This window comes from Miniopterus schreibersii (genome assembly GCF_964146895.1).
Source record: "Miniopterus schreibersii genome assembly, chromosome: 10".
Taxonomy (NCBI): domain Eukaryota; kingdom Metazoa; phylum Chordata; class Mammalia; order Chiroptera; family Miniopteridae; genus Miniopterus; species Miniopterus schreibersii.
Window position 1 is genome coordinate 7,982,969 of NC_138110.1, and position 13,053 is coordinate 7,996,021.

General features: G+C 41.6%; 1 protein-coding gene across 1 annotated transcript in view; it reads left to right on the forward strand.

Moving 5' to 3' along the window:
- SALL4 (spalt like transcription factor 4) overlaps positions 1-13,053 on the forward strand; it is a 240,657-nt gene that overhangs the window by 163,508 nt on the left and 64,096 nt on the right. The gene's annotated exons all lie outside the window — the stretch shown is intronic.

Consider the following 13,053-nt stretch of genomic DNA (forward strand, 5'->3'; position numbering starts at 1 on the left):
AATATGAACATAGAGGTTTCAATTGTAGGTTTCTATGTTACAAGATCTGTATATTGCTCTGTGTGCCCACCACCCAAAGTCATATCTTTTCCCATTACCATATATTAAGACCATCTTCACCCCCCCACCCCCTTCCCTCTGGTAACACCACATGCTGTTTGTATCCACAAGTTTCAGTTTTATATTGGCTTTGGGTAATTTTAATATTCACAAACTATAGCAGTACAATTTGTGAAATTGCATCTTAAGTGGAAATTTAGTTTTGGAGCCAATGTAGAAAGTAAAAAAATACATACAGTCAAAAAATTACCCTTAAAAAATCCCTTTACAAATAAAATACAGTCTTTGTGCACATGATACCTGTCAGCCTAAAAGTAGAAGCCCAAAGTGAGAGGCAACAGCATTTACTTGAGATCAAAATAATAGCTATTTGGGAAACACTGATTCAGGCAGAAACCCAAATAGTGGTTAGATTAGGAGAAAAGGCAAGGAGTATTTATGAGAAAGGGAAGGGAATCAATTACATCAATAGAAGGTAGGCATTTCTATTAGTGCAGATAAGCTAATTCTAAACAACATTTAAAATTTTCAGTCCAGTAGCCATCAGTTGGTAGTCATAATATCTGCTTTCTTTAAAAATATATATATATATATGTTTTTATTGATTTCAGAGAAAGGAAGGGAGATGGAGAGAGAGATAGAAACATAGATCAGAGAGAAACATTGATCAGCTGCCTCCTGCACATCCCCCACTTGGGATGGAGCCCGAAACCCAAGCATGTGCCCAAAACCCAAGCATGTGCCCTGACCAGGAATCGAACTAGCAGCCTCCTAGTGCATGGGACAACACTCAACCAACTGAGCCACACAGGCCGGGCAGTATCTACTTTCTTGTTATCTTTGCAAACAGTTCTTTGGCACACAAGGTTGCTTTAGGCTCAGTCCAAAGATTATTTTGCCCTGTTTTAACATTCCAAAGGTCTGAGTCATAAGATGTGCAAGATAGTTCCTCTGGGATGGCAGCTTCAACTCCATTTTAAAGTGGCTTTATTTATATATTATTTTTTTTACAAACCTTCTCTTAATAAATCTGATATAACCCATTAGTCCTGTACAGCAGGAAGCACTGAGTGTTTGATAGGCCAAGAGCCAAATGAAGAAGTGGACACACTTTGGGTATTAGTTTTTCCATCCACAATATTCATAGGTTGAAACTCTCAATACCTTTTTAACCAAAATGACCTATGACTCCAAGAAACATACTGGCTAGACAATAAGCATTTGGTAACTGCCTATAAGAAGCAACACCATAAAAGCCAGGCATATAGAGAAAGTAAACAGTTGTTCATTCATAAAATGTTGTCAATGAATCCAGTATTTTAACACAATGCTTCTCAAGCCCTTCACTACTTTAAAATATTCAAACAGATGGTACATGCACAGATTTCCACTTCTGGTCATGATGGAGTAACAGGGACCGGATCTGTCCTCGTTTCTAAATTAAGAAACTGCGCTAAATTTACGAACCCTACATTGGGCGGTAGAAGGATCAAGGCTGGGTTACCTGAGAAAAAGGAAACCAATTCGATGGCCCCTGTGATTGCTGGGTTTCTGCCTGGAGCACAGTCAAGAATGCAGAGTACAGAGGAGGACCTTCTACACAGGGTGGCTGTCTTTTTAAGTTAAGAAGACAGATATAGGAGTTTAGAAAGTCTGAGGTAACTGTAAGTTGTAGGGCAGAATTCCAGAGTGAAGGAACCACACAGAGAAAGAGCTCCAGTAAACTATGCAAGAGTCCCTTTCAGTCTTTGCTGAATACTAAGATGCGTGTGCAGACAGTGAAGTTCCACAATCCTGGGGAAAGTGTGACTGAGAAGCTATAAGTTGAACAATTTTCATATCTCAGGGCTAGAAATTGTTCAAGTACCTACCAGCCCAATAGGAAAGTTCTCATTGATCTCTCAAGATAGTTAGTAGAGACCACAAAAGGCCACATTTTAACAGTGAGGCTAAGTTATCCCTAGACTTTTCTAATTCTGTCCTAATAAAGCTTAAAAGGAAGCCCCAAAAGGATCACACTGAATTGCAGGTACCTTAATTTCCCGCTAGAACAAAGCCCAACATTCTTTAAAGGAAGGCTACAAAACGCAGATATTCAGCAATTTAAAATTGCAATGTCCAACACCTACTAAAAAATTACTAGGCACACCAATACACAGGAAAATATGACCCATAACCAGGAAAAATATTCAGTCAATAGAAGCAGACCCAGATGGAAGAGAAGATGAAATTTGTAGGCAAGGGCATAAAAACAGCTGTTATAACTCTGTTCAGATATTTAAAGGAAAACATGAACAGTGATGAGAGAAATGGAAGATTAAAAAAGAACTAAATGGAACAGCTAGTGATGAAAATATATAATATCTGAAGTGGAATATTCACTGGATGATATTAACAGTAGATTAGACACTGCAGAAGAAAAGTTCAGTGAACATGAAGACATAGCAATTAAAAAAATATCCAGCTGGCCCAGCTGGGCATGGCTCGGCAGTTGAGCATCGACCTAGGATCCAGGAGATCGAGGTTCGATTCCCGGTCAGGGCACATGCCGAGGTTGCGGGCTCGATCCCCAGTCAGGGGCGTGCAGAAGGCAGCCTATCAATGCCGACTCATCATTGGTGTTTCTATTTCTCTCTCTCCCTCTCCCTTCTTCTCTCTGAAGTCAATAAAGATATATTTAATATATATATATATCCAATTGAAGGACAGAAAAGAAAAAAGACTGAAAAACATGAACAGAGTTACGGTGACCTCTGGGACAATATCAAATGGTCTAACATATGTGTAATTGCAGTCTCAGAATAAGAGGAGAAAAGGGGGGGGGGCAAAAAGAATACTTGAAGAAATACTGGCCAAACTTTTCAAAATTTGATGAGAGCTATCAAGTGACAGAAGCAAGAAACTAAATGAACCCAAAGCAGGATAAAAATAAACCATACCCAGATATATTATCATTAAATTTCTGACAACTAATAACTAAAAGAAAATCTTAAGAGCAGCCAGAAAGCCCGGCCAGTATTGCTCAGTGGTTGAGCATCAACCTGTGATCCAGGAGATCATGGTTCGATTCCTAGTCAGGGCACATGCCTGGCTTACAGGCTTGGTCCCCAGCAGGGGGCGTGCAGGAGGCAGCTGATCAATGACTCTCTCATCATTGATGTTTCTCTCTCTGTCCCTCTCCCTTCCTCTCTCTGAAATCATTAAAGACATATTTTTTTTAAAAATGCAGCCAGAAAAAAACACGTTTAACATACAACAGAAAGAGAAGAATTGTATTTCCTGCCAAATCTTATGCAAACCAGACACAGTGGAACAATATATTTAAAATTATGAAACTATTGTCCTAGCAGTTTGGTTAGAGCGTCGGCCCTCGGACTGAAGGGTTCTGGGTTTGATTATGGCCAAGGGCACGTACCTTGGTTGCAGGCTCAATCCCCAGCCCTGGTCAGCTCAAGAGTGGGAGTCAACCAATCGATGTATCTCTCTAGCATCAGTGTTCCTCTCTCTCTCTCTTTCTGTCTTTCTTTCTTTCTCTCTCTCCCTTTCACTCTCTCTGAGAAGCAATGAAAAAATATCCTCAGGTGAGGTTTTAAAATAATTAAGTTAAATTAAATGCTGAAACTGTCAGACCTAGACTTCAATACCCATTGAAAATATCTTTTGAAAATGAATGCAAAATAAAGATTTTTTCAAACTAACAAAAGTGAAAGAATTTGTCACTAGCAGAATGTACTGCAAGAAATTATAAGGAAAATTTATCAAATGGAAGGAAAATGATACCAGATAGAAAATTAGATCTACATAAAGGAATAAAGAATGCTGAAAGTGGTAAATGGGTGGGTAAATATAAAATACTCCCCTCCCCCCATTTTTAACGTCTTTTAAAGATCTTTGTAATTCAGCATGGGAAGAGGGGGAGAAAGAAATTTTACAGTGGAAAATCTCACAAATACAACCTTGGCCAGGTACTCTAATATCAACAGTAGTAAGTCATGTTGATAGTATGTACCCTTGAGATGATGTGATAAGAATGACTTTACCTCTGTGGTCTTCCTTCCACAAACATATTACATCAGACAAATCCCAATTGAGGGCAGTCTACAAAATACTTGATCAGTACTCCTCAAAACTGTAAATTTCAAAAAGCAAGGACAGTTTGAGAAACCGTGACAGCCAAGAGGAGCCTAAGGAGACATGACAGCTAAATGTCATATGGAATTCAGGATAGGGGCTCTAGCACAGAAGAAGATTAGATAAAAACTAAACAAATCTAATGAAGTATGCACTTTAATTACTAATAGTGTATCAATACTGGATCATTAATCATAATAAATGTACCATCCTAATGTAAGATGTCAGTAATAAAGGAAACACGATATGGGATATATGGGAATGCTCAGTACCATCTTCACAACTTTTTCTATAAACCTAAAACTGTTCTAAATTAGGGTGTTTTTTAAAAAAAAAAAAATCAACTGTTTAAAGCAAAAATAAAGTATTTTAGAATTTATAACATAAGTAGCAATAAATAGTCATGACAAATATAGCACAAAAGACATGAAGGATAAATGGAAGTACTTTGCTACAGGGTTTTTAGATTATATGTGAAGTGCTATAATATCATTTGATGATAGACTATGATGTTAAAGATGTGTATTATAGGCCCTAGAACAACCACTAAAAAATAAAAGAGTAATAATTCAAGAGTAGATATAAAATGAAATCCTAAAAATAATTCAATTAATCTAAAAGAAGGCAGGAAAAAGAAATAAAGAACAGGTGAGACAATAGAAAGCAAAGAACAGGATGGTAGATTTAACTTCTACCATATGAAAAATTACTATAAGTGTAAATGACCTAAACATTCCAATTAAAAAGTCAGAGATTATCAGTTTGAATAAAAAGACAAGATTCAAATATTTGCTCTCTCCAAGAAACCCACTTTAAGTGTAAAGACATAGATTAGAAGCAAATAATTTAAAAAGATACACCATGCAAATACTAAGCATAATAAAGTGGAGTGGCTAAAGCACCAGGAATAAAATGGGACATTTGAAAATGAAAATGGGGTCAGTTTACCACATGATACAATCCTAAATGTATATGTCCTTAATTACATGGGGATGAAAGAATTATACATGGACATCATATGGAACTCAAAACAAACAAAAATATGAATTGTTTGACACATGGACTGGGAGTTAACCCATGGGATAAATTCCTATAAATTGAATACTGGATCAATGTAAGTATTGATTTAAAATTTGATAAATTCTGTCAAATTTTTCTCAATGAGAGATGGTCAAGTAAAGGAACAATTCCCATTAATGATAACCTAATAAGAATAAAAAATAGCCTGGCCAGTGTGGCTTAGTGGTTGAGCATTGACCCATGAACCAAGAAGTCACTGGTTCCATTCCCTGTCAGGGCACACACCCGGGTTGTGGGCTTGATCCGCAGTAGGGGGTGTGCAGGAGGCAGCCAATTGATATTTCTCTCTCACATCAATGTTTCTCATTGACCCTTTCTCTCTCTCTAAAATCAATAAAAACATTAAAAATTTTAAATTTAAATTTAAAAGAAAAAGAATAAAATGTAGCCCTGGCCGGTGTGGCTCAGTTGGTTGGAGTGTCGTCCTATGCACTGGAAGGTCGTGGGTTCCATTCCTGGTCAGGGCACATCCCCAGGGGGTTCAATTCCGGGTTGGGATGGATACGAGAGGAAACTGATTGATTTATCTCTCTCACATTAGTGTTTCTCTCTCTCTCTCTCTCTCTCTCTCTCCCTCCCTCTCTAAAATCAAATTTTTAAAAAAAAATTTTTTTGAGCACCTACTGTGTGCCGAGCTATTCCCATTTATTAACTTTTTACTCTCATCAGAGAGGCTTCTGTTCCATTTTATAGAACATTGTTGGAGTAGAGGCTTATAAAAGGAACTGTGAGTGCGGGGAGGGCAGACTGCAAGTTTGTTTCTCACAAATCCTAGAAATCTTCACTTACTCACATTTTAATTTTTCCTGCATGATTGGATAGTTAAAAATGGAGACTAAAGGCCCTGACCGGGTAGCTCAGTTGGTTAGGGCATCATCCCAATATGCCAAGGTTTCGGGGTCCATTTCTGGTCAGGGCACAAGAATCAGCCAATGAATGTATAAACAAATGGAACAACAAGTCGATGCTTTTCTCTCTCTCTCTCTCTTTCTCTCAAATCAATAAATTTTAAAAATTTAAAATAAATTAAAATGGGGACTAGAGTCGCCAATGTTTCCTTCTCCTGCAGGATTTCTTTGCTTTGCTATTTTAGCTCCAGAGGCTGGAAGCTGCATTCCAATGAAGTTTTCTTAATGAACATTGAAATGTGAATTTCATATCGTTTTTCAGGCATCATGAAATAACCTTCTTTTGATTGTTTCTCAGCCATTTGGTTAAAAAAACCTGCTTCACCTTTTTTGTGTGTTTACACAAATTGAACAGTGTGCCCCTCCCTTTTAAAGATTTTCAACCACCTCCGTACCCCCGCCCACCCAGCTTAACTTGTTTCCTTCCATTGTGAAAAGAAAATTCCATGAATGCAGAAGCTGAGACACATGAATTTTGTTTCTCCTCAAGGTGCTTACCTAAGATGAGCTTTGTGATTGGAATGCAAAGAGCCATCAAAAGGAATCTCAATCGCATTAGAGAAGATAAGCATTTATCAGATGGTTGGACAGATTGGGTGGTTAAGTATTTTCCTAAGGAAGCCACTTTCCAGGCGTCTTCTGAGGGGCTTAACCAGCAACTGGGTGTGGCCTGCTAAATGTTGCTTTCATTTGTTTTATATTAATTTTTTTCCTATCAGTCACAGGCAGTGCAGGCCTTAGTTTTACAAAATTAAAGGGCTGGGAAATCCCCTCATTTTTTTGCCCACCAAGGCAATCCCTAAGTCGCTGTGTGATCCCTGCTGTAAACACAGGGTCACCTGTGTTCTGGAATGAGGGTTTGGGACAAAGTAAAGTTATTTGGGGAGGTTTCTTCCAAGATGTGATCTGCCATTTCTGAACATAAAATTCCAAGGCAGATGGAGAGGCATTTTTAAACAATATTTGTTTTTTCTTTCCAGTGAAAGGCATTCTTAGAATTTGAAAAAGCCTACTCACTGGACAGGTTGTAATATTCATCATAATTATAAAAATGACAGGGTTTTAAAAGCCAGATGCCAACCCAGTGAGAAAGAGTTAATAGGACTTTGGGGCCGAGGAGTTGAGGAGATTTCACATCTGCAGAGGGTAACTTGAAGGCAAATCCTGACTCCAATTATAAAGCAAAGACAAAATCCCTTGAATCCTTTCAATTCATCCGTCTTCTCCGGCCAAATTGTGTTCTTTCTCCCCACCCCCTCCCACATTTCCATAAACAATATGACTATCGGCTGAGCCCCTTGGTCAGCAAATAAAAGCAGAGGGCTAAGTAAATTTACTTCCCGGCAATTATTTTTGTGAGGTCACAGAGTTAAGCATTAAAAGAATACTCCTGCAGCCAGGGGTATTCAGTAACTGTATGATTTGTGCTGCAAAACTGACAAAAGAACCCAGCCCCCCCCTTACTTTCATACCCACAGAAATCATTGACCACTGCGCCTTTGTTCCCTAAATTCATCTAAGAGGAATCTTTCACACGAACGCCCCTGCACCCAGCTAATCCCCGCCTGCTCTCAGCTTCCCAAGGAAAGCCACTTGGTCGTTTGGTCTGAGTCTACACCCGCAAATTACTGGCATAATTATGATCTTGAGAAAAAGAAAGGAAAAAAGCAAAGAAAGAACAAAGGGGAGAGAAAATAAAGACAAATCCACCAAGATCTTTATATCGAGAGCAGGAATTAGCAAACTTTTTCTGTAAAGGGGCAAAGAGTGAATATTTTCAGCTTTGCGGCCACACGGTGCCTGTGTGAGACTGCTCAGCTCCGCACTGTGCAATGAAAGGTGAAACTCTCTTTATGGACAACGAAATTTGAATGTGTATAACTTGCACATGTCATAAAAATAATATTCTTTTGATAGTTTCTCAACCATCTAAAAATGTGAAAACCATTCTTAGCTAGTGGGCCCATTTGGCCTGGGGACTGTAGTGTGCAGACCCTTGATCTAGAACAAGCTGCCCTTGGAAACCCCTTTTGGTCTGAAGTCTGTGGATCATATCTGATGGTTTTCGCCACACTCACAGGGGAGTGTGAATACTTGAAAACACAGCTGGACAATGGTTTCTGCATTGTAATATCCTATTCCAAATATAATGAGGGATCCCAGGAATTCAAGCCAGAAACTGGATGGACTTCATGCCACATGCCCTGAAAAATCCTCATCAGGTTTGTAATTGCAAATTAACCATCAGAATCCCAGGAAAGGTAGCATTCTGGCCAAACAGAGAAGACTGTCACCCAGGTGCCTTCCTATAGACCAAATAAAGTAGACCAAATGGCACTACTGACATTTGGGGCCAGATAATTAATTCTCTGTTGTTGGCTGTCCTGGGCACTGCAGGATTCGTTTAGCAGAATCCCTGGCCTCTACCTGGTAGATGCCAGTTGTATCTCCCAAGCTGTGACGACCCAAAATGTGCCCAGACATTGGATGCTTGGGGGACAAAATCACCTCCGGTTGAGAATCAGTGATCTAAATGAGCTCTGTCCTCAGATACAATAGAAGATGTAAGATCCAGGATCCAGGCTCAGGCTGATCTTGGGGGGCAAGCAGCTGGAAGACAGACGTCCTTTGACTACAACACTCAGAAGCCCCCTCTTCACCCTGTGTTGAGACTTCGCAGTAGTGCTAAGGAAAGGAAGAGGCCTTACCACTCCCAGGAAGATGCGTGAGAGGAAGGAGGTCGAGCTGGCTGGCCCGGGACACTGCATGGGAGTGCCCTTCGCTTCAGTGCGGTGCTGGAGTTTTATGGCCAGCCGCTTGGCAGACGTTATTGAGGCGAATGTTGCCTGACCTACTGCTTCAACAAACCAGAAGACAAGTAATTGGATATGGGTTAATAAAAGACACGAACGAACAAAACAAAACAAAAGATGAGCTCTGTCAATAGAACTTTCTGTGATAATGGACATGTTTTCTATCTGGACTGTCTACAAACGGTTAGCCACTCGTGGGCACTAAGTACTTGAAATGTGCCAGTGTGCCCGAGGAGCTGAATTTAAATTTTTATTTTTAATTGTTTAAAGTTAAATTTAAGTAGCCACACGTGGCTGGTGGCTACCATATTGGATGGCGCTGCTTTAAATTTTTATTGATTGATTTTAGAGAGAGAGGGGAAGGGAGAGAAAGAGAGGAAGAAACATCTATTTGCTGTTCCACTTCTTTACGCATCCATTGGTTGGTCCTTGTATGCGCCCTGACCAGGGATCAAACTCGCAACCTTGGTGTATCCGGACAACGCTCTAACCAACTGAGCTACCCAGCCAGGGCCTTGGGTCTTTTAGCTTTAGATGCCTCATATAAATGGAATTATGTAATATGTGTCTTTCTGTGATTGGCTGATTTCACTTAGCGTAATGCCCTCTAGCTTCATCCATGTTGTGGCGTATGACAAGATTTCTTTCTTTTTAAAAGCTGAATAATATTCCATTGTACGTATTTACACTTTCTTTATCCATTCATCCCTTGATGCACATTTAGGTTGTTCTGCATCTTGGCTACTGTGAATAATGTGGCAGTGACTGTGGGTGTGTGAGCATCTCTTTGAAATGCTGCTTTTAATTCTTTAGGATATCTACCCTGTATATCCTAAGTGAGCTTGCTGGGTCATATGGTAGTTGTATGTTTAATTCTTTGAGGCGCTGCTGTTCTGTGTTCTGTAGTGGCTTTGCAGTCTCACCCGTGGTGTATAAGGGTTTCCATTTCTCAGCATTCTCACCAGCGCTTGTTCTGTTCTGTTGCGGGTGGATGGAGGTGATAGTGGCCAATATAATGAATATGAAATAGGTCTCTGTGGTTTTGCCCTGCATTTCTCTCATTAGTGATGTTGAGCATCTTTTCATATGCTTGTTGACCTTTATATGTCTTCTTTGGAGAAATGTCTACTCAAATCCTTTGCCCATTTTTTTAACCAGTTTATGTCATTTTTGTTATTGAGTTATAGCAGTTCTTTATATATCCTGGTTATTAAGCTGTTATCCAGTATATGATTTGCAGATATTTCCTCTCATTCCATTTCATTGCCTTTCTATTCTGTTGATGGTTTCCTTTGCTGTGTAGGAAATTTTAAGTTTGATGTAGTCCTGTTTGTCTGTTTTTGCCTTTGGTGCTTTTGGTGTCATATCTAAGAAATCATTGCCCATTCCTTTTTTTTTTTTTAATCTTTTTAAAAAAACTGATTTTAGAGAGAGGAAAGGAGAGAGAAACATTGATTTGTTGTTTCACCTATTGATGCATTTGTTGGTTGTTTCCTGAACGTGCCCTGCCCCAGGATCGAACCCGCAGCCCTGGCGTATTGGGACAACACTCGACCCGACTGAGTTACCCGGCCAGGGCCATTGCCCATTCTAATGGCACTAAGCTTTCCCCCTGTTTTCTAGGACTTTTATAGTTTCAGGTCCCATGTTTAGATTTCAAATCCGTGCTGAGTTTATTCCTGCATGTGGTGTAAGGTCAGGGTTTAGCGTTGCTCTTTTGCAGTTGCTGTCCCGGTTTTCCCAGCACATCGCAGACGCTGAGGTATCACTAGGAGCAGCGTATCTTTCTGGGGGCAGGAGGAAGAACCCCTCAGCCTTAACTGAGGCCTGTTTCAGAAAGAATGGTGACTGATGAGGAAAATGCGATTGCAGCTATTTGTCAGGGAGCTCTTCTCCCTGCTGAGCGCAGTTGTTACTTTTCCCCGCCAGCAGCATCGCTGTTAAATTCCTCACCAGCGGGGAGAAATGCATGCGGGTCCCCCCAGAAGCCTGCTGTCCCTGCACCAGGGCGGGTCACAGGGGGACGCCAGCGCCTCGGAGGCAGCGAGCGGCCTGAAGGAGGCCGGGTTCAGTTTGCGACAGACACGGCTCGGGCATATAAATTGCAGGAAGCGGCCCCAGAACTAAAGATGCTCCCTCCGAAGCTCTGTCAGGAAGGGGTGGTATCCAGGACCATAAACGGCCCTGCGGCTTTTCAGGAGTTTATGAGCTCCCAGGCCTCCCCCACAATAGGCTGCAGGATGACTCTTAACACCTCATTAAGGCTGGTTCTTACCAAATGCTCATGATAAAAAGGAGCCCTAAGAGCCTGGCTCATTTTTATTCTGAATCCTCTCCTGTGGAATATAAAAAATGTCATAAAATGGAAATACAATGGAAAGCCCACATCTTAGGGAGACTCGTTAAAATTTTCAGGTGGACAAGGAGCCCGGGGAAGTCAAGGCTGGGCCCTGGGGGTGGGAAACTGTCTTCCCCTCCTGGCAAGGGAGCCTTCGAGGCCTCAATCCTGATATCACCAGCTACGAAATATTATTTTCAACTTTTTCTTTCTGGTCACGACACAGTTTTGGCACTGGGGCCTTTCCCAGGCTGTCTCTGAAGCCCTTGGAATAGTTTATGGCAGTGATTTTCACCTGATATGCACAAGAATTTACAAAAGATGGAATACCTGACTATTTAGTCAGGGGCACTGACCTTTTTTCCCTTAGACTGTCAAATAAAAAAATGACAGCAGCCAACACAATAGCCTTCTGGTGTGAATTAATCCAAATTATACCTTTTTTTTTTGTCGAATCAACAAAAAAATATATATTTTGGTGTGCCGCAGAATTTTAGTAATTAGTTTATGTGCCATGAGATGGAACAGGTTGAAGATCGCTGGTCTATGGCATCTATTAGGTCCCAAACTTTTTTTTTCTCTCCAAAAGAGGAGCCAGTGCTAGAAAGAGGACTCTATTCATAAATCCCAGGACAGTGAGAAAGTCGGTGTACACGGGCCCTGGAAGATTCCAGAGATTCTGGTGTGAGACAATGCAGTTAATCTTGGGCCACCCCCTGTTGGAGACCCACTCAGTCACTGTTGGGCTGTGTGACCCTGGCATGGGACCTCTCCTCTCTGTGCCTCTCCTCCTAGCCTGTAAACTAAAACTGGGAGTGGCTGTGACTACCTCTGGGATAGTTCTGAAGACTGACTGAGAGGATGCCAGTATTATTTTGCATCGGGCAAAACTGGCAGAAAGCCCTCAGTGAATGGCACTTAGTATCCATTCAATTCTTTCTTTTATGCATTCATTCATTCATTCATTCATCCGTTCATTCAACACATATTTCCTGGGCGCCTATTCTGTGCCCAGCACTGTTCCAGCATCAGCGTGCACCCTCCTGGCTGCACCTTTCAGTGACGGTTCTCCAGTGGGCAGAGGCAGAAGCGCCACTCTGCTTCTTGCAGGGTGTGGGACTGTCGGTGAATCCCTCAAGCTCCGGGGTGAGGGTTCCCTCGGGAACCCTAGGCCTTTCCTCGGTTTAGAATGGAACCTCTCAGCCTCAGCACTGTTGACATTTGCGTCCTAATAATTCTGTGTTGGTGGAGGGGGCTGCTCCGTGCACTGGAGGATGTTTAGCTGACACCCCTGGCCTCTACCCACTAGATGCCAGAAGCAGCACCCCCCCCCCCCAAGGTGTGACAACGAAAAATGTCCCAGACACTGCCCCCGGTTGACAACCACTGCTCTGGATGAATCTAAGTTCTCCACACCCCAGTTTCCTCTCTGAGCTGGAATAACAACCTTATCTGTTTCACAGATAGTTAGACGTGAGAAGTGAATGAAATAAGGCCTTGCCGGGCACACGGTAAGCCTCAATAAAAGTGATCTATGAGCTGGACCGATGCTTTCCCATGTCCTCCCTCCGGGAGGCCTTCGGTGGAGCCAGGTTTCCCTTTGCCACAGGTGCTCTGGCCTCCGATACACCCTGCGCCTGGCGGGGAGATCTCCCCTTGCCCTGTCTCGAGTGCTCCTGGCAGCGGGGCCAGCAGGATGGGCTTTGGGCAGCCACAGCCCATG